At 28.0% G+C, this 25339-nt stretch overlaps 1 protein-coding gene across 2 annotated transcripts in view; it reads right to left on the bottom strand.

Moving 5' to 3' along the window:
• The window catches only part of LOC107452238 (diuretic hormone receptor), a 240918-nt gene extending 222195 nt beyond the window's left edge, over positions 1-18723 (bottom strand). The window contains exon 1 of one of the 2 annotated variants that reach the window (XM_087169169.1): positions 18566-18723. The gene's annotated coding sequence lies outside the window, so the exon portion shown is untranslated. Of the gene's footprint in view, positions 1-12976; positions 13001-18565 lie in introns of those variants that run through there. The other variant, XM_087169170.1, reaches the window with a different exon arrangement.
• Between the last annotated feature and the right edge of the window lie 6616 nt (positions 18724-25339).

Below are 25339 nucleotides of genomic sequence, written 5' to 3'. Positions count from 1 at the left end.
ATTTTCTTGATCGCTTTTAACTATTATGCAAATAAGAACTTTCCTACTACAATTTCCTTCGCTCTTTTTAATAATTCAAAGACGAATTACAAGTTTGTTTTTTTTCCATCCAAGTTGATTTATGTTCGCTCTTATTGTACGAGTACATAATTTTTCTGTTAATTGCTTCTCTCCTATTTCACATATTTCAATATTTACTCTGTTTCAAGTTCCTGATTGAAAGAAGATAGCTGTACGCAAATATTGGGTATTTGAATAAAATAAAATTGAATATTTGTTTTTAAAAAAATGAAGCAACGTTGAAATTGCAAGAAGAAATAACTACTTACTTAATTTTTGAATCGGAAGATAATTTTTTATTTGAAATAGAAACAATTCTATGAATGAAATATTATAATATTAACATGTTAGTAATTTAAGAAAAATCAATGATTATCAATTTATTATTAATTACTGTATATAACACAATTAGAAAATACATTGTATTTTTTCTTTAACCTGAAATTGCTTTTACTTTTTATTTTTACAAAAGATTTTTTAAACCTCATGAAAAAATAATAAAATACCTACAAATATTTTCAAAAATTTGTATAAATTTCTAAAATTCTCTAAGTGTTATCAAAGGTATTGCACTTATCAATATTAAAATAAATTCAGAAACTGAAAATTCAAATAAATATTTTATTTGTAAATTTATAAATAAAATAAAGCGTAGCTTATTGAAAGGTTAAGAAGAAGAGTAGTTTTATTTTCAAGTTCAGATAAAATATAAAAGTAGGTTAAAATTCTGAAGAAAATGAAATAAAAAAACTATTTTGTATACACAATACACAAACGAATGATACTACATCAAGATATTCTAATTTGCCTTCAATAACCATTTTTTTCTCAGAACGAAACTATTGAAAGCCAGATAAAATCTAATTAGAAAAATATTATTTATAATAAAACCTGCCCATCTTTTATTTTTAATTTCTTCTCAAAAAGGTGTCATGTCGTGTAAAAAATAGTCGTTACATCATTTTGAATATATTTTTTTTATTGTCTGCTTAAACGTAACTTTTAAAAAAAAGTAATTTGTACAAAATTTTCTTTTCAAAATATTCCGGCAAGATGGTTTGAATAAAATTTTTAAATAGTTGTTTACATCCACCCAAACTTTTTCAGTATTCTTCACGATCGATCACAATCCATCATATTTTCTGACATGATTCTGACAAAAAAGTTGAAGCTCAGTTAAGCTACCTGGACTTTGATCAACGAACCTGCTTTTCAGAATTAAAATTTAAAAAAAAACTACTTTACTGCGTTTTGCTAGGAATTAATTTAATACGTTTAATTTTTACTTCCGTATACATAAAAAGATAATAGTCTGTAAGCATTTTCAAAGTATTATCGGTGCATTTTTATTGGGCGAAAAAGTCAGACGATCTTTAATTAAATATCATAAAATCCTGAAATCTTTGGTTTACATAAGCATAAAATTAAATTATGCTGTAACACTATTTGCCGGCACTGTCAAAAAACTGTTAAGTTTACACAGAGAAAAAAAACTGTCAACTGGTGCACCCGTATTTCGCAGAAAAGTATTAACAGGGGTCTGTCCAGACATTTTGTGAAAGGTCCGTTTTTCGTGAAATTGTGAAAAAATTACTCACATCCTTTCAACCAGGGTCCGTTTTTATGAATTTGTGCAAATAGGGTCCGTTATTGCAAAAAAAAAAACTTTTTAAATTGTAAAGACATACAAGATTATGCTCAACACTGTAAAATTATAATTACAAAATTAAATTTTAAAAAATAAACAACAATTGCTGCTTCTAAATTAGAGATGCAACATACAAATATTTGGTATTTAGCCTATACTGCTGAACTAAGAATATTCATTTCGGACGAATAATGGAAGAATCGTCTGCCGAAGACAAAACTTAATTCGTTTACATCCATCTTTCTTGTTTTCTGCCCTGGAAAGGGTTTATTCGATTAATAAAATAATAATGAAGATAAACAAATTTGTGAAGGGTCCGATTAAAAGAAAAATCATTTTGTGAAGGGTCCGTTTTTAAGTTAAAATATTTTGTGAAGGGTCCGTTTTTATGAAATGATATTTTGTGAAGGGTCCGTTAACGGACCCAAATTTCTTCTAAACAGACCCCTGATTAATATCTAAAATCAAATGCCTGCTTTTTTTTAACCGATAAATATTGTTCTTTCAACAAGCAAACTCTGTTATTTTAAAACATAAAAACTCTATAGAATAATTATGTCAGCAATATGAACCGAGAGCGGTCAACGCCGGGATTTTATCCTTGGTAACCTCAATGTTAGTCGAGCACTCTGCACCCTGAGTCACGGCAACTCAAGCTTTTGACTATGAATAAGAATCCTAAATTGTCTTTATCTTAAAAGTCTTATTAAGTGTAAAAATGTTTAAAACTTTAATGTCCCATCTTTATAAAAATGTCTTACAACTAACTTACCGAAAATTATGTCTCAAGATAAATAATAAGAGCAAGAAGGGTATCATTTTAACAATTAAGTCGAATCACAATTTCAGTTACACGATGTTCAAAAACCATAAACTAAAAAGTAAGAGCAAGTACGAAAATAATGGTAAAATAATTTGAAGAAAAAGAAGATAAAGTTATCTTAAAAAAAGCAAAACTGCATGCAAAAACTAGAATTTGAATGTCAGTTTAAATCAGTTTATGGACAGGGAGGAGAAACTGCTTGTGTAAAACAGCTTTAAATCGTCATATGTACAGAAAAAATCTGTAAAAAAAAGTAATTTTTTGCAGCGAATGGTAACGATAAAAACAGAAAAAAATCTGCATTTATTTTGAAAAAAAAAAGGCTTTTTTTTGTAGAACTTAGATTTTTTTAAATTTTTTTTTACAGTGTGTAAATTATTTATTCCTTTCTTATTTAATTGGAGTCGCAGCTACAAAAGAGGACTTGGATTTCTGCTAGGAAACAGAAAGAGGAGAAAAAGAGATAACGCAATAATAAGGAAAATAGAAAATCGCGCGAAATAAATTTTATGTGATAAATTTTTATAACTACGGATGCTTGGAGGTGTTTCTGGGTTGTATTAGTATAGGAAGAGGTTGTTCGTTGAATTTTCGGCTATGCCTTATGTCTAAATTTGAATGCAACGTTTTAGGTATGTTTTATTTTTAAAATTAATTCATTATTTTTTTACACAATTACTTATGATTTATCATCATTTACAATGAAGAGCAAATGCTTTGTTTCATCTATGCAAATACTTGATACCTGACTACAAATACTTGATACAAAAGATGATGTGGGTGCGGGGTTTTCAAGCATAAAATAAATTTTGTTCCTAAAGGTACATATGTTTTTTCTTTGATACTTTATATAATTATGTATTTTTTTGATACGTCGATACTTTGATGATACTTTAGTCTATTTGATTTAGTCTATTATGATTAGTTTTTTCCCGTATGAGTAGGCTTCAATTCAAACTACAAATTTAATATAAAGCGAATTATTTTATAAAATTCAAATTCAAATCAAGAGTTATTTTGCTGTTAGGGAGCAGTAAATGAGCAATGAATGGGAAAGAAATAGGAAAAGGTTGTAGTTAATTTTTGATAACTTCTTAGAGTAGAGGGGAGCAGTAATGTAAGGAGAAACCGGAAGTAACATTTTGTTGTTGACACTTTATACGTTATTGTCACGAGAAAACATACTTTCTGCTAAGATAGTTGAATGATAACATGCATCTTGCTACTACTTAATTTATTTTAGTGACACAAACAGTAGTAGAAATTGTCACGTGATTTCTACGACCCGGTGATGAACGTATTAGGGCGCTTTTTCATTACACGACACGATAACGACAAAACGGATCCGATTGTCGGCGAACGACATAGGGTCAAGTAAAATACATGGTCAGCAACGGAGCGCTTTTTCACTCACCGATACGATAACGATTATGTCGTATCCGACAAGACGATAAAGATTATGTCGTATCCGACAAGACGATAACGTTTGTCGGAATCAAATGTCGGTTAGGCAATAAAATTTCTCCTCAAATCGTGGCGATTTTATTAGTTGTTGAGTATCTTTCCTGTTTTATCTCCTCTTCTGATATCATTATTTTATTCTTTTAATCAATTTTAATATTTTATTAGATCATGTCAAATGTAAAATTCGAAAATAAAAGTTTTATATAATTTATTCTCATGTCTGGTTATAAATTTTTAATTTCATGAAGTTGCATTTTTTACATTATAATGAGGTTGAAAGACGTAAGCAATCATAAAAGTTTCATTGGAAATTTTTATAAATTCATTGTATGCTTTAATGAAGGGATGGTATTTTTCATAATAGTAATGGTTTGATGAAAAAGCAAATAAAGACCCTTATGTATTTCAAACAGAACTCGATCTAACTACTGGTTTCTGCTTGATTGAATAATATAAAGTCTGTTCCCTGATTCAACTGAAACATTTTTTTGAAACATGATAGAACGGCTTCATAAGATAAATTTGATAAAACTCATTTAAAAAATCATCTAAAAATATTATTCTAAATTAAACTAATATTTTAATTCGATTTGAAAAAAACGTTAATACTTTAAAACATTTAAAGAATTTAAGTAATGTTAAGTGATTACAGACATAATTTTAAGTGTAGACTGGCGGCACTTAAAAACCGCCAAATCTGTAGCTGCTGTGGCGTTAATACGTAAGTACCATTTTGTGCACCCAAAAACATTTCTGCACTGCTAGCTTTTTTCTTCTAAAATAAAGTAAGAAGTTTGAGACGACGATTATCATCCGGCATATTTAAAGTTTGCAGAAAAAAATCACAGCAGAACACAAGCAACTGCTCACTTGTTGGGTCTTTGTGCCAACTAAATTAAATGAACGCCAATTTACGATACTACCAATAATTTTATCAAAAAAATAGCATATTTTATTTCTTAAACATTTTAGAACACAACAACATTTATTATGTATCTAACTCCGTTGCCAAAACGAATTCAAAACTAAAACTTATAATTTTTCGAAACACGTTCAAATAAATTATTTAAATTTTATGTCTCTACACCCTCAAGCTCAAAACATTGAATGAACAAGAATTTCTACTTCTCGGACTAACGATATCGGACAAGTGAAAAAACAGTTGCTTAAAAGATCCGGCAACGACATTGTCGTTCACACATTTGTCGTCCGATTTTGTCGGTATCGTGTCGTGTAATGAAAAAGCGCCCTTACTCTGCATTTTACGGTTATTTGTCTCATTCTTACGTTATCTCCCTAGTTGCTTCTGCTTACAGTATCTGGACTTAAAGTAATTTTAATTGGTTATACGGCGTATCAAACGGAAATTACAATAATCGAATAAAAAATACAGGATTTTCTCCAAAAAAAAAAAACTCCTTTTGATCTTTTTTTATCGAAGGGTATAGATTATTTTCGGTAGAAAAAAAATCATTCACCAATGCTTTTCGCCAAAACACAATTATTTTCGTGGAATTTACGATTTTATCACACTTTATCATGTATATCTTTATATATAAGAAGAGAGTGGAATGATGACACATAGCCAATCACAGAAGACTTCTGGTTAGTAACGCACAAATCAAAATTGAGAACGCATGTGTGTGAAAAGGTAATAATTTTTAATAATGCTGTCTGCAGAAGTGTTACAACTAAATTTACCAGCAAAATCTTGTTGCGACTTTTATTTTGTATTGAATGGGTGATATATTGAACAGAGCTTACTTTAAAATACTTATATCTTTTATAAAAAAATGGATCGCCGTGAATATCTTAGGCGATATCAACAGCGACATAGAGCTGAACATAATTTGGCGCGATCACAACTAGGCGAGAATCAAGGGGCACCCTCAAATATAGTCTACCCGAGTTAGGCTCTGCCACGCGTGCTTCGAATTTGGAGATTAATCTCCGGCTAATGCCCTATAATAACGTGTTAAATAATATTGCTTCCTCGCTTTATATAAGTTTATAATATTTTTTGTACAAAATTGCTTTATACAAATTTATAATGCTGATAATAAGTTCCTCTGACATTTTACAATCCTATTATATTCTCTCTATGTGATGTTGGTGCAAAAAAATTGCTTATCTCCAGGAAAACGACTTTAATTTTGTTCGCGAAGCAAAAAAAAATGCAATTGCTTAGCAATTATCGGGGGTTGGCGAGCGGTAGCAAGCAGGGGGCGGAGCCCTCTAGTATATATATATATATATATATATATATATATATATATATATATATATATATATATATATATATATATATATATATATATATATATATATATATATATATATATATATATATATATATATATATATACGGTTCCTAAATATACATATAAGATGATGCAGCAGTGCTTGAATAATTTTCAACTGCTTTTTTAATCTATAATTGTTAATCTATTATGATGGAATTGCCAAGTTGTATTATCAAAGCAAAGATTTATTTTTGTAATGTTTTATCTACAAAAGAGCTTTTGAATAGGTTTTTTTAAATGTTTTGAAAGAAAACTAAACAATGTGAAAGCAATCTTGCAAAGTTCTTTAAATTCCTTACAATCAATCACTCTATGTGCTGGAATAAAAATGAAAAATAATGATTGAACACATTTAACTTTTTAAAAGTGAAACAAATTTCTTTCTTAAAGTAATCTTCTATTATAAAGAGAATAGGGATTTCAGGAGTATTTTAGCCTCACATGTTTTTATTAGCTAACTATTATTTTTTAATAATTAATATATAATAACGAAGATTACTGTTATGTTTATTAAAAAAGATTAATTGTTGGAAACATTTCGGAGCAAATTTTTAGTTTAACTAAATGTGTACTTTTTTGCGTTCATAGAGTCCGTGTTTTAGAACAAATATGTAAGTGAAATACATAGTCTAAAAATTTATAAAAAAAATTCTATTAAAAGATATATTTATGTTGATTTCCAAAGATGAAGTTAATCTACGAAAAGCTAGAAGATTTAACTGATAACTCGTTTTAAAATCATTATCTTGCATAATAACAAAAATATTATTCAAAATGATTGATGGATGCCGATGTATTTAATTTGCATCTTAATTACTGCCAAAATGCACAAAAATGAAACATAACAAAAAATTTACAACTAACAAAAACGTTCTATCCTTTGTTTCTAAACAAAAAATCTCGTTCAAACAGAAAGAAAGATATCCTCATACTCATGATGAAAATTTTTTTATTATAATCGTAGACAAAATACAAAAACATGACTTCACTTATCTAAAACGTAATTTTTGATCGTGTAAGAAATTTTTCGTTAAGAAGTAAAGGATATTCTCATACTAAAGTAATATTTTTTAATAATATAATAATCAATTTTCATCGAAAAAAGCGTTATGAAAATGATTTCTTAAAAAACTTAAATAAAAATTTTATTTACAGAACCCGAAAAAAAATCTATGTATTGAAGATGGTTATCCCCAAACAATAACAATACGAAATAAAAAAAAAGCAAACAAGGATTTTCTAAAATATTACTTAATATTTTAATAGTGTAGCAACACTTTGGGATCAAAAAGAAATATGTTAATCAATCAAAGGTTATATCAATTAAAGATGATGTCAAGCAATCAATGAAAATATGTTTTCAAAAATTGTATATTTACATCAATAACGTTTTCAACTGTTACAAATTATCCTTTTAAATAGTCTTTTTTACTTCCATTTTTTTATGTCAAAGTAATTCACACCAACGGCTAATATATACCCTTAATTTATTTTTTTCAAAAGTATCCATAAATGTTTATAAATATTAACGTCTATAAAAAGAACCAAATGAGACTAGGACATACAGAATTGCTTAGTTCGATACGGTTTCCTATTTAGCTCTTAAGGTAAATGTATCTTGGATAATGATTAATATAGCTTTATTCTAAAAACCATTAATCTGTTTGTATTATCAATCACATCGAAACTATATTTCAATTATGTTTGATTTATATCATGAACACATCCAAGTTCGATGTGTAGGTCATTTTTCCCAGCTATTTCCTATTTTATATATTTCTAATTTTAGAAGCTTTTATGTGTAATAATTTTTCGATACTCTCTTTAATGCATACACATTAATGCTAAACAGTCGTAAGTATTTACCTATTGATCCCTAACTATTTTGCATTAACTATTATGATTTTTTGATTAACTTTTTTCTAGTCTAAACACAAGTTTAGTCTAAACGCATTGTATATTTTTCTTTTACGAGGGTCTGTCCCAAATGTATAGAAAAGAATCAAATTATTTTGCTCATTTGTAAATATTGTTCATTTGTAATTTTCCATCAAATATTTATCTAGTTAATTTCACAAATATTTTGAAAAGAGTTAAGTAAATTTGTATAACAGTTTCGGTATATATTTTTGAAAAATAAGTTAGTAGAGGTAGATGTTAGTAGATATAATCTGTTCTGTTCAAATAAACAATTGAATATATTAATAAGCATTTTAGAACAAATATTTTCTGTTACTTCAATTTCATACTTAAATTTGAAGACGAATTTTTAAATCAAACTGCCCTTGTATGTATTTAACAACTATCGCTTCCTTCTTTTTGGTATATTAGAAGTACGTACTTATTATGAAATCTTTTATTTTTTGGACGGTGTGATAATGGCAAGAGGTAAAATTTTTCTGAAGGAAATAAAATTTTGTGCCTAAGAAAGATCGGAAATAATTCTGATTATTCTGATAAAATTTCTAAATTCTGAGTATTAAAATTCTTATTCATTTATATTCTATATTATTCAGATATTCAAGAAATATTTTTAGATTACTATAGGAAAGTGATTGGTTGGTAAACAAGAAAAATCTTCAGGTTTCATAATGGAATCAAAACTAAACCAGAACCAGAACAAATCATGGAACCAGAACAAACTGCATCAAATTCTAGAGTTAAGAGCACTCAGCACAGAACAATTGCGCGAACAATTTTGAAATTTTTTTTTTCTTCCTTCTATAAAATGCTAGACAAAGCAATATTACTGCAATGGGCTAAATAATCATGAGAGGTTAGATGAAATGTTTATCAATGAGGATGAGAAAAAAAAAATTAATTTAGCTGATCCTCATGGTAATCAACATAACTGGAGCTATACAAGAAGCAAACAAAAAGTATGTTTCAATAGTCAGCAAGGTAGTGGATTCGTGATAACTTGAGGTTGTACTGGGCAAAAAAATTCAACATTTAATAATAAGATATTACAATCAGTAAAGTACAAATTCATTATGAGAAACAATCTAATATCTTTTATAGATTTCATGAAAAATTTTATTAAAACTTTCTATCAAGATGGAGCACAAACTCACATTTAAAACTGAACAAAAACAGGGTTTTAGAAAGAAAAAAAAGGTTAAAATTTTTCACTTTGTCCAAATTTTAGTTCTATAAAAATGATACATTGCGGTATTTATTATAAATGGTTTAGAGAAAAATGAGGTAATATTTTTTTGACTGAATGTGACTTACAAACTTAAATAGCCTAAAGCTTTCAATGAAAATCATTTCTCCCTTAAATTTTTTAAATATTAAATCAATTAAAATATTCTTCCCTTAAATTTTTTAGTTACTATAATATGGGGATAAAATTTTTTATAAATAGGTATTTTGTTCTGCAAAAAAAATATTATACATTTCTCTCAAATCAGTGTGACAAAGTAACAGTGTTCTTTAAAATGTAGAATAAAATATTTGGAATATTTTCCTAAATAAAAGCAAAATGATGCATGCACCTATATTTTTGAGACAGACTGTACGTTGAAATGGTTGTAATATACTTTTCAAAATTTCATTTAAATTTGAAATCTAACTATATCATTAAAATTGGTAATGATATACTTGCTCATTAAATTTTCCTCGCAATTTTCGGTCTTGGTTTATCATAAAGTATGGATATAATTTTAGATGCAACATTTTTTTCTCAATCATAAAAGTTTTTTTCTGTTTTTGATTGTTTCTAGCATAACATTCTAATTTGTATTGTTTAGCTAGATTACTTTTTTTCTGCTAGTAAAAGGGGATATTTGGAAAACTGATACCCCAATATAGCTCTAATTTATTCAAGATAAAACTACAGAATGATTAATAGATTTTTTAAATTCTTTCCTTTTTTCAAAAAATATGATAAAAATTTTTCTTATATGAAGACGGAGAAAAAAGTCTGGCAAAATTACCGCAGTGTATGGTAATGGCGTTTCTGGTAAAAAAAAAACAAAACAATAATAACATAAGTTTAATTGCCAAAACAAAAATATACTGCATTTAAACAAGTCATTTGGTAACTTTTCCATTCGTGTGTTAACGGTTTACCGGAAATGCTGGTTTTCAAAATTACAGTTCATATTGCCACATATTTAGTAAGCAATAAAAAAATAATAAGTAAATTTAACCGAAAATATGGTTTATATGTCATGCTCAAAGGCATCGTGTTAAAATTACCAAATTTTACTACACATTATAAAACTATATTTTATTGTAAATTTCTTCAAAAACGTGACAGCCCATTGATAAAAATTACCGAGCTTTTTGTTGTTCCCATAGTGACAGAAATACAATAAATTTTGCCATATTCTGGTATTTTATGCCATACTTTTTTTCTCATTGAACTATTAAATACAAACAATGTATATGTACATTTTTTAAAAAAAAAAAATTTATCTTAAACTAGAGACTGGTTTTAACCTTATTCACAAGCAGAGTGCGATTTTAATAAGTATATGGTAAAACTAATAAGTTGATTCTTAACAGAAGACTATGAATCTATTGGATTAAATATAAAAAATTTTAAAAGAAGTATTTTACTCATTTAGATTAAATCTTCAAGAGTGTTAAATAGAAAATAGATCTTTGTAAGCTGAACATAAGAAAATCTCAACAAAAAACCATAAATACTTTACTACTAGTCAACATAAGCTAAACTATTTATATAACTATTTATATAACTATTTTTAACATTCGATAACATTTGAATAACTTGTATCGTATACAATATATTTGTGGTATGCAACAAAGTGATATTTACCAACTCTCATACTTTCATAATATTGCAATACATTAAATAACTGGAAAAAATCATAATTTATTGATCTTCAATATTGTTATTGCCCTACATTTAAACCTCTATCACTTGAACGCCTTGCCATCTGGTGGATAATAAATTTCTTCTTCACGTTTTTTTGCCACACAACCTCAAAATACGACACCAAAATATCTATTTGTTATCAAATTTTCTTACTGAAAATGATATTCTTTTTTTTTTCATCAGTCAAATTCGTTTTCCAAACGTTTTATACAATGTAATACACATTTTTCAAACTATCTTTGACATTAGAACATTTTGGACGCAAACGATTGAGTTTCAAATATTTAGACATGGGTCACTTGTACACTGTTAAATCAGTCTGGACAATTATTAAGTATGTATTAGATTTAGTTTTATTTAAAGTCAAACAATTTATTTTTCTTTTTTACACATGCTCTAAATAATCTATCACATGAATGTTTGTCTACATTTTCAAAGTGATAATTTACATTCTACAAGCACCTTAGAGTCAGAGAAGCAAGTTCCCTTTATAAATATAACTTTTGGAAATTTAAAATTTTTTAAGAATATTTTTTTTAACTTCTTATTATTTTTTTAATTTGAATTTTTTTTAACTATATGCGGCTCTTTAAACTCTAACACTATATAAATCCTTTTGCATGCATTTGTTCCTATTTATTTTGTTTTATTCATGTATCAAGTAAGTTAGATGTAAAAAAATTGATTTCTTAGCTTCAAAATAATTTTAAATTTTCAATACAAAATTTAAATTTTCTATAAATTTCAAATTACGAAACTTTCTTCGTTTTTAACGAAACCGTTTCTTTACATATGCTCCGAGTGAACATTTCATCAAAGTGACAAAATAGCTACTTGTACGAGAAAACTAATTGCGTCACTAGTAAAAAAATATTTCGTACTTTGATTTTTTTTTAATGAAGGAATAAAAACCTAATAATAAAGTTAACTTTTCTAATAATCATTGTGCATCAATCATTCCCACAATGCCTTAAGATGAGATTTCGAGTTGAGGAAACATTTTCGTAATTTTCGAAAGTTACCATTTCGTCACGAATCACGTGATTTCATAATGGAATAATTCTCAAAATTAACGAAGAATGGCTCAAGGCTTACTAAATTATCAAAAGTGAGAGTTATATTTCTGAGAGAGTAGAATTTCTAATTATTATTTTCTTTTCTGTAATAATATACAGCATAATTTAAACAAGTATAAAATGTGCCAATTTTTTATTAGATATTGCCACCTCTGCAAAGTATTTGAAATATGTAAAAGCCATATTCGAAAATTACTGTGCTTAGCAAAAAAATACACTGTGTATTTGATTTTAAATATGTTATGTCTCCTTATTTATTGTATGCATGAAATATTCTATTTGAACATCTGTAATATTATTTATAATAAGTTATAATCTTTTATAATAAGTAAAATAAAAATTAAGCATTTTAAGTTTAGGATTTATTAAGCAGTGCACACAATTTGAAATAACATGATTATACAAATAAAATTCTGGTATTTGTAATCGTTTTCGCTTTAGACAACAAAAAAAAAAAAACATTGGTAGTCCAATTAAATTATAAGTTATTGCAATATAAATCATAACAAATTTTAATTTATAATTTTTTATAAATTTAAGCAGTAATACATCACTTTGTAAGATATTAACTTCAGATATAAATTCAAAATCTAAGGGTAAAAATTCGCACTGAGTATTATCAGTGAATAAGTAATTACGAGTGTAATTGTACGGAACTTTTTTATGCGATTACAAATTTTTTTAAATCTCAGTTACACCACTAGAAAAATTCTAAAAACAGAAAAGTAATCAAATTTATTATCATACTGTTCTTACATCACGGAATTCTTATATTAAGAGAACTGAATTTCCAATAAGTTCTGCTGTTAGAAAATGTATCGAAACAAATTAATCAACACCTGCGTCCTTGCAGTAATCATCACACAAATCTGAAATAAAAGTTCAACTTCAACAGTTTTCACTCAGTACTAAGACTCAGTACTCAGTACAGGATATTAATTAATTTTCTATTTCAAAGATCTATTTCCTGTCAAATTATCGACAGAATTTCAATGAATCTGGAATAAAATGGAACACTTTGCTGCTGATAATCTTCTTAACTGTCTTATAACTTTACGACATAAATTAGAAATTTGCTTGATGACGAATTTGAATGCGGTTTTGTCGATTTTAATAGCTGTTAAAGAAAAACTCACATTTCAGAAAATAAATTAACGTTTTTTAAATCTTTATAAAATAATTTTATACTCTTTAAATAATATAAATGTTCCGTGAGTCATTATTTTTGTAACCGTTTAGATTGTGTGGAATCATCTTTTTTCGTTTATATTTGTGAAGCGGCTGACAATGGTTTAAATAATTTAATTATTAAAGAAAAAATTCAATTTATAAGACAACAGCTCAAAGTATCAGATAATAGTTCAAAGTCAAAGATAATAGCTCAGTGCGTAACAGCTCAAAATACAAAACAATAATTCAAAGTATAATACATTAGATTTAAATATAAATCAAATACTCAAACTATTAGACAGAAATTATATATTTCATATTTGTTTTATTTAAATGAAATGAAATAAACCGTAAATATACACCGAAGAGCCATTACATTATGACCACCCTGTTAATAATATGTAGGAGCACCTTTAGCCCTCAAAACTGCTAGCACCTGCCGCGGCATTGATTCCACAAGGAGCTGATAGGTAGTCTGAGGTATCTGGTACCAAGCGCTCACCAACTGGTCCTGCAATTCCCTCACATTGCGAGGGGGTAGCGTGGCAGCACGAATTTGGTTTTCCAAGTAGGACCACAAATGCTCTATTAGATTAAGGTCAAGTGAATTTGGGGGCCAAGACATGACCTGAAAGTCACTGGAATGTTCCTCCATGACGATTCGACCCTTATGACATGGTGCATTATCCTGTTGGTAAACACCATCCCCCGCAGGAAAAACTGTTGCCATAAATGGGTGAACCTGGTCTGCACCTATGTTCAAATAGCTTACAGACGTCAGGGATTGTTCTATGAGGATTATGGAACTTAATGTGCCCCATGAAAACATTGTTCCTTGCCGAGAATCCATGAAAACCTGGGCGGGCCCATTGTTATAGATGGAGGGTGGTCATATTGTAATGGCTCTTCGGTGTATATTATATTGTAATTTTTCATAATTAACATTATTTAATTTGTTTCCAAACTTCTAAAAATAATACATTGTTAACAATGGACTGAATAAAAATAATCTTAAAAAAAGTTGAATTGCAATAGAAATAATATTGGACAATGTAAATTGCAACAGAAGGGAAATGGCATTTTAGTTAAGGAAATATATTACGGGAAAGAGCATAGTACCTTGAACCGTATTTATCTCGGACCAATGTCAATATATACGCCACCTAGTGAAAAAATTCTGCATTTCTATATGTACTTGGTACCTGTAACAATAAAATGGTATCTGATGTGCTGGTGACTATTTCAGATTCGATTCTCACCCCCGGTTCTTCAGTATTTTTTTTATTTAATTGCTTAGTACTTTTTAACCATTTAACCGAAATATAAAACACTATAATACTTAAATTTTGAAATATAAAGGTAGATAAATTCTCTTTAAGATAAAAAATATTGATCTAAAAGATTAATAAGATAAACAAACTAAATGATGAAAATTAATGAAATAATTAATTATATAATACAACTTAACGAATAGAGAAACCTAGTGTCTGTTTGAGCTAACAAAAAAACTATTTAGGACAGCTCTACATTGTGCCAGGCTGTGATACTGATGGAAGAAGAATTAATAAATAAGTTTAATAAAATATTAATGAATTAATTAATAGAGTATTGATGACCTAAAAATTCTCTATGAGATAAAAAAAGATCTTAAATTCTCTAAAAGATAAAATACCAACTTTTCAATTAAAATGAATTCTTTTTGTTAAGCATATTGAAATCAGGAAACAGAATGCTTGTTGTGCCTCCTCCCGTTTAGAAATGTACTTCAAAGCGTCTGTTAGAGTAAAATTTTTCCCTGTGAACTTTTCTATTAACAATGTGTAAAAATTTTTATGCTTCGAATAAATCGATAAATTTTTCCTTAAAATATTATCAGGTATAATTCATTTTAATTATTTTAGTTATTTAACAATTGCGTTAACACCAAGTTAAAATTGCATAAATATTCACCTTCAAACAACTAGCAAGTCTGGAATAAAAATACGCAAAATAAGTGTTATTCAAAGTGTAACATCCAATAAATCTAAGGCGCAAGCAATGGTACGTGCTGTTCCCAAAGTACGTGTTGTACCTTCGACGACATTTTTTTAATGAACTAAAATTCTGAATTGTATATCATTCACAATATAATACATTCATAGACAAAAGTAAGATGTATTTGTCATACTTTTTTTAAGTCGTTTGAATTATTTTATTCTACAAATAAAAAAATTAAAATTGGTCCAAGGCGATAACTATCCACTATATATGCATTTTAAATTATTTCAGCATCTTGTCTCGATAACGTTTTTAAATGTCAGACATTAGTAAATACATTTGTATAATTTTTATGATTTTAAAAATAATCTATGATAATATAGTTTCATTAAATTTTCTTAAAACCTTTTCTGTAATAAAATTCTTTAGAAAAATTATGAAAATAATTTGCGAGAAAAATAAACTTTAAAACAGTATCATTACTATATAAACATAAACAGACAATAACACGATTTATCATAACAATTCATGATAATTACACTGACATATACTCAGAAACGGATGAGTACATAAACATGGAGCGTGAATCTTAGAAAACTTGGGATAAATGTTTTGAATAATTGCCTCTAAATTAAAATAATGCTTTAAAATTAGTTCCCTCGTTCCTTTGTGCGAATAAAAATTTGTTAAATCGGAAGACGCAATTATCTTCCTGCAGACCATAAATGTAAGACGATAATTATTTTGAAAATTCTGAGGGGGATACTGTGAAGCAAATTAAGTCAGAATTAACTGGGCAAAATTCGATTTCATTTAGTTCGCATAATATTTCATTTACTATCGTATAAAAGAATTATTATAAGACAACAAATAAAAGTTTTATATTATTATAAAATATTTTTTGCAATTTTTAAAAAAATAATAAATAATGAGATTTTTTCGTAAAGCTACAACAGATAAGAAATTATTTAACTAAGTTTTTTTTTCCAATTTTTTATTTCATTATTAGTATTAAAAGCTTGGAATAACTGTATATAACTAAATAGATAATAGCATACAAGACTCTATAGCAGGGCTAAAATCACATTAGTAGCAAGTTAGCAGACTGTTATTTTTAATTAATCTGATTACTATGATCATGTTCTTTATTCGAAAAAATGATTTTTATGCCATGCTCTAAGGTATCATGATATGTTTACCAAATTTTATCTCACAATATAAACCACATTTTACTATTAATTTTAAGAAAATAATTTCTAAAGCACTTCTGTAAAAATTTCCGAGCTTTTTGATGTTCCCGCATTGAGCGAGAAACACGGTGTAAATTTGACCATATTCAGGTAGTTTTAGCCAAAATTTTTTTCTCAGTATATTTTTAAGGAAACGTTACATTAAAATTACATATTGCATGCAATGAATGTGTTATGCAACGAATTAAATATTGTATTTTATGCGCGGGTAAATTTTTATAAAAAATATTTTTCTTTAAACAAATACTTTTAAGTAAGTCCCATTCTATGAACTCCAAAATTTTTCTTAACTAAATATAAAAGAAATTTGGATAACTTCGTTACACAAATACTTCATTTAATTACCTTTTTTAAGGAAGGTATCGTACAAAATTATTAAAAATGTTAATTTAACAACAATATAGACATAGCAAAGTACAAATGTATGGTAAATGAATCATGGTAAATAGAAATGGCATTTCGAAATAGCTCACATGAATACTTGTTTGTGCTTTCGAAATATACTTTTTTGTACTCAAAATGTTCGAAAGAGAGAATAGAGAAATTTAACGTGTACCTAAAAGTTACTATACATGCTGCAAATATTTTAGACAAATAAATTATAAAATAAAAATAAGTAAGGGAATTTTTTTTGTATTTATACTAGTACTTTATTTGACCAAGTTAGGTGCATGGATTTCAAATATGTATAATTACTTTTATGTCCAAAGCTACAGATATTTTTCAAAGTAGTATTTATTGTTTAATTAATTTTTTGGCTAAATGTGTACAATTTTATCAGGAATATATAAATTTATGTACATACATATAAACGTGTCTACTCCTCTGAAACTCATGCTAAAGACGAAAAGCGCATGCCTTAACGTATTGTATCATAAACTGAAATGTATTATTGCTTTCTTTCTACTACTCCCTACGTATTAGAGAAGTTGAGCACTCAGCATTCCCTAGAACGAATTTTAAAAGATCTTGTTTAAGAATATAATATTAAATTGCATAAGAACTGCAGCTTCTAGAGAGAAACTGATTGCCGATTTGAAATTAGCAACGCCGAAATATCTGAGATCTGTTCAAAAATCTGAAAACACAAAAAAAATTGTTTCTCAGTGGAATATGTAAAAACAATTATTTTCTGAGTAAATTATAAAATGTAATGTTTATTTTAAACTTCAGTTTTCTTCCTTAGTATGATATTTTACTAATCAATACGCAACAAGCATTGTTCGCTTTAAAAAGCATTTTATTTATTGTTTGCAGTTTGCTTTTCGGACCGCAACAATTATTTTCTTTTCGCAAATTTCTTTGATTATTTTTGAACTTTTAGCCAATTCCTCAGTCATGGAGGTAAATTTGTTCATGTAGTAAAAGAATAATCATATTTAACTATGCGATGTCTAAAACAATCTTTTAAAATTCGTTTAAAAAAATTACAAAATTTAAGTAAGATGCTTACATTTGAGAACTATGAGTATTAATTCAGTATTAGGAACTAATTACTAGAATATTGAAAATATTAAATTTTATTAATATATTAAATTAAATTGAAAATATTAAATTGATATTTAAAATATTAAATTAAATTGAAAATTTTTATTCCTAAGAAGATTTACTTAATTTTTTTGACAAATGCTACTTGAAACACTTTTCTAAGACGGGAATTAAATTTATTAACTAAAACTTTCCAACAAGAATTTTATACAATTGAAAAAATAAAAATATTTTGTTAAAAATATATGCAAATTTAATTAATAATCAATAATTAAATGAAATAAATTTATTGTAAATCATTTAATAAGCTTTGTAATCTTTATTTTATGCATAGCAAATAAATTTCCTTCAAAACAATCTTTTCTAAAAGTTTCGTAATATATTTATTTGATACTTTAATTCAAAAATTATTAAAAATCCTATTTAAAGTTTTTTCCTGTATGATAAGTGATTCACTTACCAGAATTCTTCTTTTTCCTCCAACTCTTTAAATCTCTCCAGCAAGAAATGAGTGATCTTTAAGTAATAATTACAAGGGAAAAACAGGAACGAACTGATGGAGAAAACAAACTCAATGAGCGCTTATTTTGCGCGTTCTCATAGATCCTCCGAAAACTAAGATCACCTCTCTTTGCGCTACGCCATCTATGTAGGAACTTTCAAACTAAGGTTCTTGAAAATAGTCTGTAGTAGTGCTTTTTCATATTATTTGGAAACAGTTAATAACTATTCAGTTCATAGTCCCTTAATGTATTATTGTGAAGTGTTCAACATCTGTGAAATGTAGCTCAATATTTTTTTTTAAATATTTATCTCCATTTATTGTAGTTAAGACGATGCTTTGAAGTTATAACTTACTGACTCTCCATAGTTATTAGAAAATCATAGCGTTGCCAGTAAATGATTTTAATATAATTACAAATGAGAGAGTTTCAAATATTAAGTATTTTCAATATTATATAAATTAGTTACATTTTGCACCACACACATTTTATGCTTATATTGTAGCACAATTCGTAATCCAGAAATGCAATATATTTCATTTTATTAAAATTTATTGTTAATAGTGTGATAATTTTTTTTCCAACAATAAAACTATGCATATTAAAACCTTACTAAAAATAAGTAAATTAAACGTAAAATGCTTATAATTCATTATTTTCTTTTTTTACCGTTCAATTGTTTCAAGAAAATCTGCAAACACAGATTTTTCTATTTTATTTTAGAATTTTATTGAACAAAAATGTTAAAAAAATGAACTGAAAATGTTAACTTTAGAATTTTTTTAAAAAAATACTAATAACAAAAAATACTATAGACAAATGAAATTAAGGACATTTTTACTTAAAATAACCAAGTGAATTTCAATATTGGAGCATTATGTTTTCAATCATTGTATAAAAAATCAGAGAAAAGATTTTTTTTTAATTTTAAAACTTTTAAAAATTAACGCATTGAAAATTTGAGAACATTTTTGAATGGCTCAACAGCATAAAAGAATTCAATATAATGTATTCATTTTTAAAAAGTTTCAAAAATGTGTCCCGCTAGCCCCCTACCATAAATTCCACTCTTGTTAAAAGTTAGGTTTTTTTAAATTTTTTTTAAATTTTTTAAATACATATTCTATGTCTAAAAATTCCTTCTTTGAGGGAGGACAAAACTGAAGTTTATTCCCTCATTCAACTACTCAGAGACGAGCCCTTAAAGTTTAAGATCGCATCATATAAACGTTTCAATATTGTTTCTAATACATTTCATACTTGTTCTTGTCATGCTCAACTATGCATAACATATTTCCTGGCATTTAAAAAGTAAATTATTATTTAATCCTTTTCTCAGTTAATAAAAATCATTAATATAATCCGTAATCTCTTAATACCACAACGTTGAATTGAATGCAGAATAAAATCTATCTTTAGTGATTCCCTCTACATCTTCCTAACAAATAATAGCACAGAATTCAAAACCCGTTACATGAGTACTGATGTTTTGATTTCATTAAAATTCTTTATTATTTCTGCACTTTCTTTACCAACACTTTTAACACGTAAGGCTAAGAAAAGAGCCTTTGTATTAAATTTAATCAGTTAATAGCCAATGCATGGATTTCTCAGCTTTTCTCAAAGCCTGACAAAGGCATGGGCATGCGGGGCAGTTGCCCTGGGCCACGCAAAAGAGGGGGCTGCAAATCAAATAGAAAGTTTATTTTAGGTTTCCCTTTTTAATGAACTATTTTTAAAACAAAAACAAAATATCAGTACAGTGTAAAATCAGTTGGTTTTAAGTTAGCTTCCTCATTAATCTATCGTATGAACAGAAAAAATCTTCTTTTCATAAATCTTCTTTCTAGTGGGGAATTTAGGTAAATTTCGCAATTGCGATTGACAAATTTGGCCAATCAAAAGACTATTTTACCATATCGCAAAATCAGATATGTTTACCAAAATACAGACTTCTGATTGGCTTAAGTGAGCCATCGTAATTTCAAAAATTTAGCTGAATTCCACCCTTATGTCAGCAAAGATATGAATTTTTGGCAGCTGGATAACAAAGTTAACAATTAGAAAACTGCATTTATCGCATAGAATTGTCAGAAAACCAATAAAATGGACAGAACGATATTTCGTCTGACCATTGGAAGGGGGGAGGGGGCTTAATAGTTTAAGATTTTAATAAATTCTCTGGCTATATATGTATAATGAGGTGAAAGTTTAAATACCTCCATATAGCTCGGTCTCCAAAGAAGTTTTTGCCCCGGGACCCAATAAGGCTAAGTCAGACCCTGGCTTTCCTAAGCGAAAACTATGCTAACGTACGCATACATGGCACTCGCATTTTTGATTTCTTGGTGGACGAAAGTGTTCTGTGTAACTTGGCTCTGCAGCCACACCCACCGGGACATTTTCTAAATTTATTAATTTATATGTCCACAAAAATGAATCATTCTTTTACTTTGGAGGTCCATATGATTCCATATTTCTGAAATAAAATGATTTTTATCATTTATCATAATTTAAACCTTCACTATAGATTTTTTTGTTTATCTTCACACTCTGGACAATAGAATTATTAGACCAATGGATAATAATAATTTCCTACGATGATTCATCAACATTCTTCTGCTAGTCTTAATCATCATCTTTAGGATAAATATTCCACTAATTATTTTTTCTAATCGCAGGCATTGAACTTTAACGTCCTTCTCCTAGGAAGATGCCGGAAGTGTTTCTCAGTTAACGTTGTGGGCACCTGTGAACCTAAGTCACGGAGGCGAGCAATATTACCCACGCCACACTACCATAGATACCCTCATATAGGGTGGGCCATATTCACACATCACTCAATAGAGAACAACACACAGAGAGAAACATCCATGCCCTGAGCGGGATTCGAACTCGCAGCCATTGGCTTCACAATCAGGCACTCTAACCTCTCGACTATCTGGCAGGAATATTTCACTAATAATGCTTTCTTCAACTTATAGCTACTTCTTTTTTAAACCAAAATATTCCTAGATAATTCTTTTTTGACAAAAGCAGCTGATAACATTTAAGTTTTTTGCAGTTTTAAGGTCATACCAAAAGTACACTACACACATTTTTTTCCCTTTTTAAGTTCTCCTTATTATATACTCTCTAAACCATGGTTTACTGCTGTCACAGGTAGATTTTGACACTTAAAATCTACTAAAAAAAATCTTGCTTTATAAATTTTTGATGGACTTTTGTATCAAGAGTCAACCATAATTATTTAGATCCAAATAGTTAGTGCCTGGCAATAAACCACAGCAAATGTGGTTCAATCTCGCTTAAAAAACTATCCCCATAGATAAATTGGTGCTTTTTTTATTACAAGATACTTTTTAGTTTGAGTCCTTAAATGTTTTAATTAATACAGTACGGAACCCGTTATCCGGAAATAAGAAAACCGGAAAACCAAAAAACCGGAACGAATTTCGTTACATTTTCCCGCCATTTTTTAAAAAAAAAATTTTTTTTCCTCATAAGATTTTAGGATTTTTCTTTCTTTTTTGAACCTTACCATCATTTTGAAAATAAGCATTAGTGTATTACTTCATCGTTTTTTCTTCTTTTTAAGATTATTTCCAAATATTATTTTTTTTAGCTCGGTTTAACAATAAAAAAAACGGCCTTTCAGAAAACCGGAAAAATCAGTTATCCGGAATAGCGATGGTCCCAATCGTTCCAGATAGTGTACTTAAAAAAATACGCAGAATTGCTTTACACAAAGAACCTTTATTAAAAATTCAATAATATCGAAAATACCATCGAACCATCGCCATCCTAATTTGTCTAATTTATTAAAAGAAATAAACTGGTTCATAAACCGATCTATTTGATGATAAACTCATTAGTTCGATGTGTCCGGGTCGCAAGACTACAAAACAATAAACAAGCAGCACTAGCTTTTAAATTTGATATTTCGTCTTTAGAAAAGGGGTTTATTCCATGCCTTTATTGCAGGCAAGGAAAGGTAAGGCATGCATGTTTTAAATAAACTGTTTTCTTGTTATTTTTTTAACTGTAAAGGGTGCTTAAATTACGATAATCTTGGGGCCGAATTATTAATTTGTTCATGAATTTGTTTTATCCATGCTAGATGAGTGAATCTTCAAATCAAATTAAAAAAATCTAATTATTACAATTACGCTTCTATAACAGAAAATATTTAATAACAAGAAAACATGATGTTAACGGTACAATGTTTGAATCGAATCTGAACTAGTTAATACACGACAGTGCAGAGTATCATCAACGGGAGGACAATTGTCTTGTATACAGGTGCCCTAACTTGTATACATTTTTCCCACTGATGATTTGTATAAAATTAAGAGTCGTTGTCAAATATTCCATGCACTAATTTTTAAGATTTCGAGTAATTGCCCGATATTTCCTACGCTGAGAAGTTTTCTAATTAAAATTATGTAAAATTCGAAGCCACTTCAGAGAGAGAGAGAAAAGTCACTAAACTTGGAAAAAAACTTCATCAGATATTAAAGAGAAATTAATGAATGATGAGATAAGATAAAAAAAAAATGCAAAGCGTTAAAATGCTTTTGAATGCATTTACTTATTATACTTTTTATTTATGTTTCATTTTCGTTTTCCAAATTCTGAAACCGAAAATAAATTTTGCTCGGTGTGTCTGCTTCATTAAAAATGCAGACAAGCTCTCTCCTACCCTTCCCCACTTGCAAAACACATGAAAGAGTCCCTTTTCATAATGAGAAAGATTAGAATTGAATAATTAGTCTGGCATGCTTTTTGTTTTGTAATAGTGCGCCCGAGGCTGCCTTTCAAAAAAAAAAAATTTATATTCTTTCCTCTTCATATCAATTGTTTAACTTTGAAGAGAACGACTAAAATAACTAAAAGTTAATTTAGTTAGCATTTACTAAAATTCACTATTTTTATAAGACTAAATAATTTTAAAAAAATAAAGTTTTTAGAAAGTAGACTGAGGAAATTTCAAATAATCTCGTTTTTCACCAAGGTATACAGCACTCGCTCATGACTGGGGCAACTGCTTTAGGCTCTCACTATCTAACTACAGTACTTTCGTAAAATGTCCCAGTTGTTACAGGATAAAGGTCCCGTTGTCATCGAGCTAACTGTGGAAGGTTTTCGCTGCTTTCCTTCCTACATAACGCATACGTTGGTTTCCTTCCTATATAACACAATGACAAGTTTTTACCATTTTTTGATCAATGAGATCCATTGTTATCTCGGTTGGGCTAAAAGTTACAAGGGAAGATCTTCGAGAGCCCAAGATACAATTAACACTGATAATAAAATTGATTGGTTTATAAATTTATTTTATTTTATAACTGGAGTTGAACAGCCGATCCAAAATCAGAGTTTACGACTATCAATGTGCAACTTCGTAGTCTTGTAATCTTGAACCCAATTCAGAACACAAGATAACTTCTGGATTAACCATTGGTACTAACTAGCCTTTGTGGAGGACTTTTTGATGGAATTATCTCGAATTTGTGTTACACGGAGAGGAGAACCACGAAAACCTCTCACGGTTAGTCCGATGGCAAGGGGATTTCAACCTATCATCCGTCTACCAATGAGGTTATTTTTTTAACACTATCGTAGGTGCGAACGGGGTGCCTTATATTTTAAATAATTGTAATTATCGTTTATTAATTTATTATCCTAAAAGTTAATTAATTTTTCGTGGGACAAAAAATGATTTTGTCTGACAAAGCAATACATTTTAAGGAGATTCCGTACGTAAAATAGTCACGCCTTTTAATTCCATAAATGTTAAATTCAAGTAACTGTTAATAAAATCATACGTTTAAACAACATTTACTTTATTATTCAATTGCCTGTTTTAATTTTTTTATTGCTACAGACATTAATAGTTTATAAGCCTTGTTTTGATTGTAACGGTTTATTAAATATGATATTGTTTGGTTTAAGAACGAGTAATTTGTACTATTTTATTTTTATTACTATTCGTAAACTGTAAAGATTTTTAAACTCAAAATTTATCCGAATTTTAAAATACGAGTTTTTAAACATTGTTTCAGCTAAAAATGTAACAACAGCATAAAGGCATCATTCAGACTTTAGACTTTAGACATAATTTACAATAACAACTGTTCTACATAAGAAAGGTTTTGTGTTTGGCTAAAAGCCAAAACTTTACTACTGCTTTATAGTTTAAAGAAAAAATCAAACTTTTAACATTGAGAAGAATATATTTTTCGTTCTATTTTATTTCTTTTACGTGTTAGTGAAATCCTTATTTTAATGCGTGAAAAATTTCCTTTTTTTTCCTCTCTCTCAAGAGTCTAAGATTAAAATTATCCTATAAATCGCAATGTTTATTAGAAAAGTAAAATGTTCACTTCCCTAACTTTTTATATGGAAAAGAGCTTAATGTATAAAAACTTGATTTAATTTAAAATCTTTTTGAAAACTTTTTGAAGAATCTGTGCAAAGTGCAATTTAATATTAAAAAATAGCTTCGCGTGGAAAGGAAAGTAACATTTATATTTGTTAAATGTTAAATCTTCTTACCATTTGTAGAACGATTATTTAATATTGTCAGAATAAAAATGTTATAATTTCAGTTTCCTAAATTAATATAATTAAAAAAAGTTCCTGAAATCAAAATTTTTTTAATAGAATTTTTTCGACCCAGTCGAAAAACTATTATAAGGTTCTATTATTTAGGGAAATGTAATGAAATC

Source organism: Parasteatoda tepidariorum, chromosome 8 (genome assembly GCF_982258835.1).
Source record: "Parasteatoda tepidariorum strain Cologne lab strain chromosome 8, Ptep-v5.0, whole genome shotgun sequence".
NCBI lineage: Eukaryota > Metazoa > Arthropoda > Arachnida > Araneae > Theridiidae > Parasteatoda > Parasteatoda tepidariorum.
This window is presented reverse-complemented; position numbering and strand designations above follow the sequence as displayed.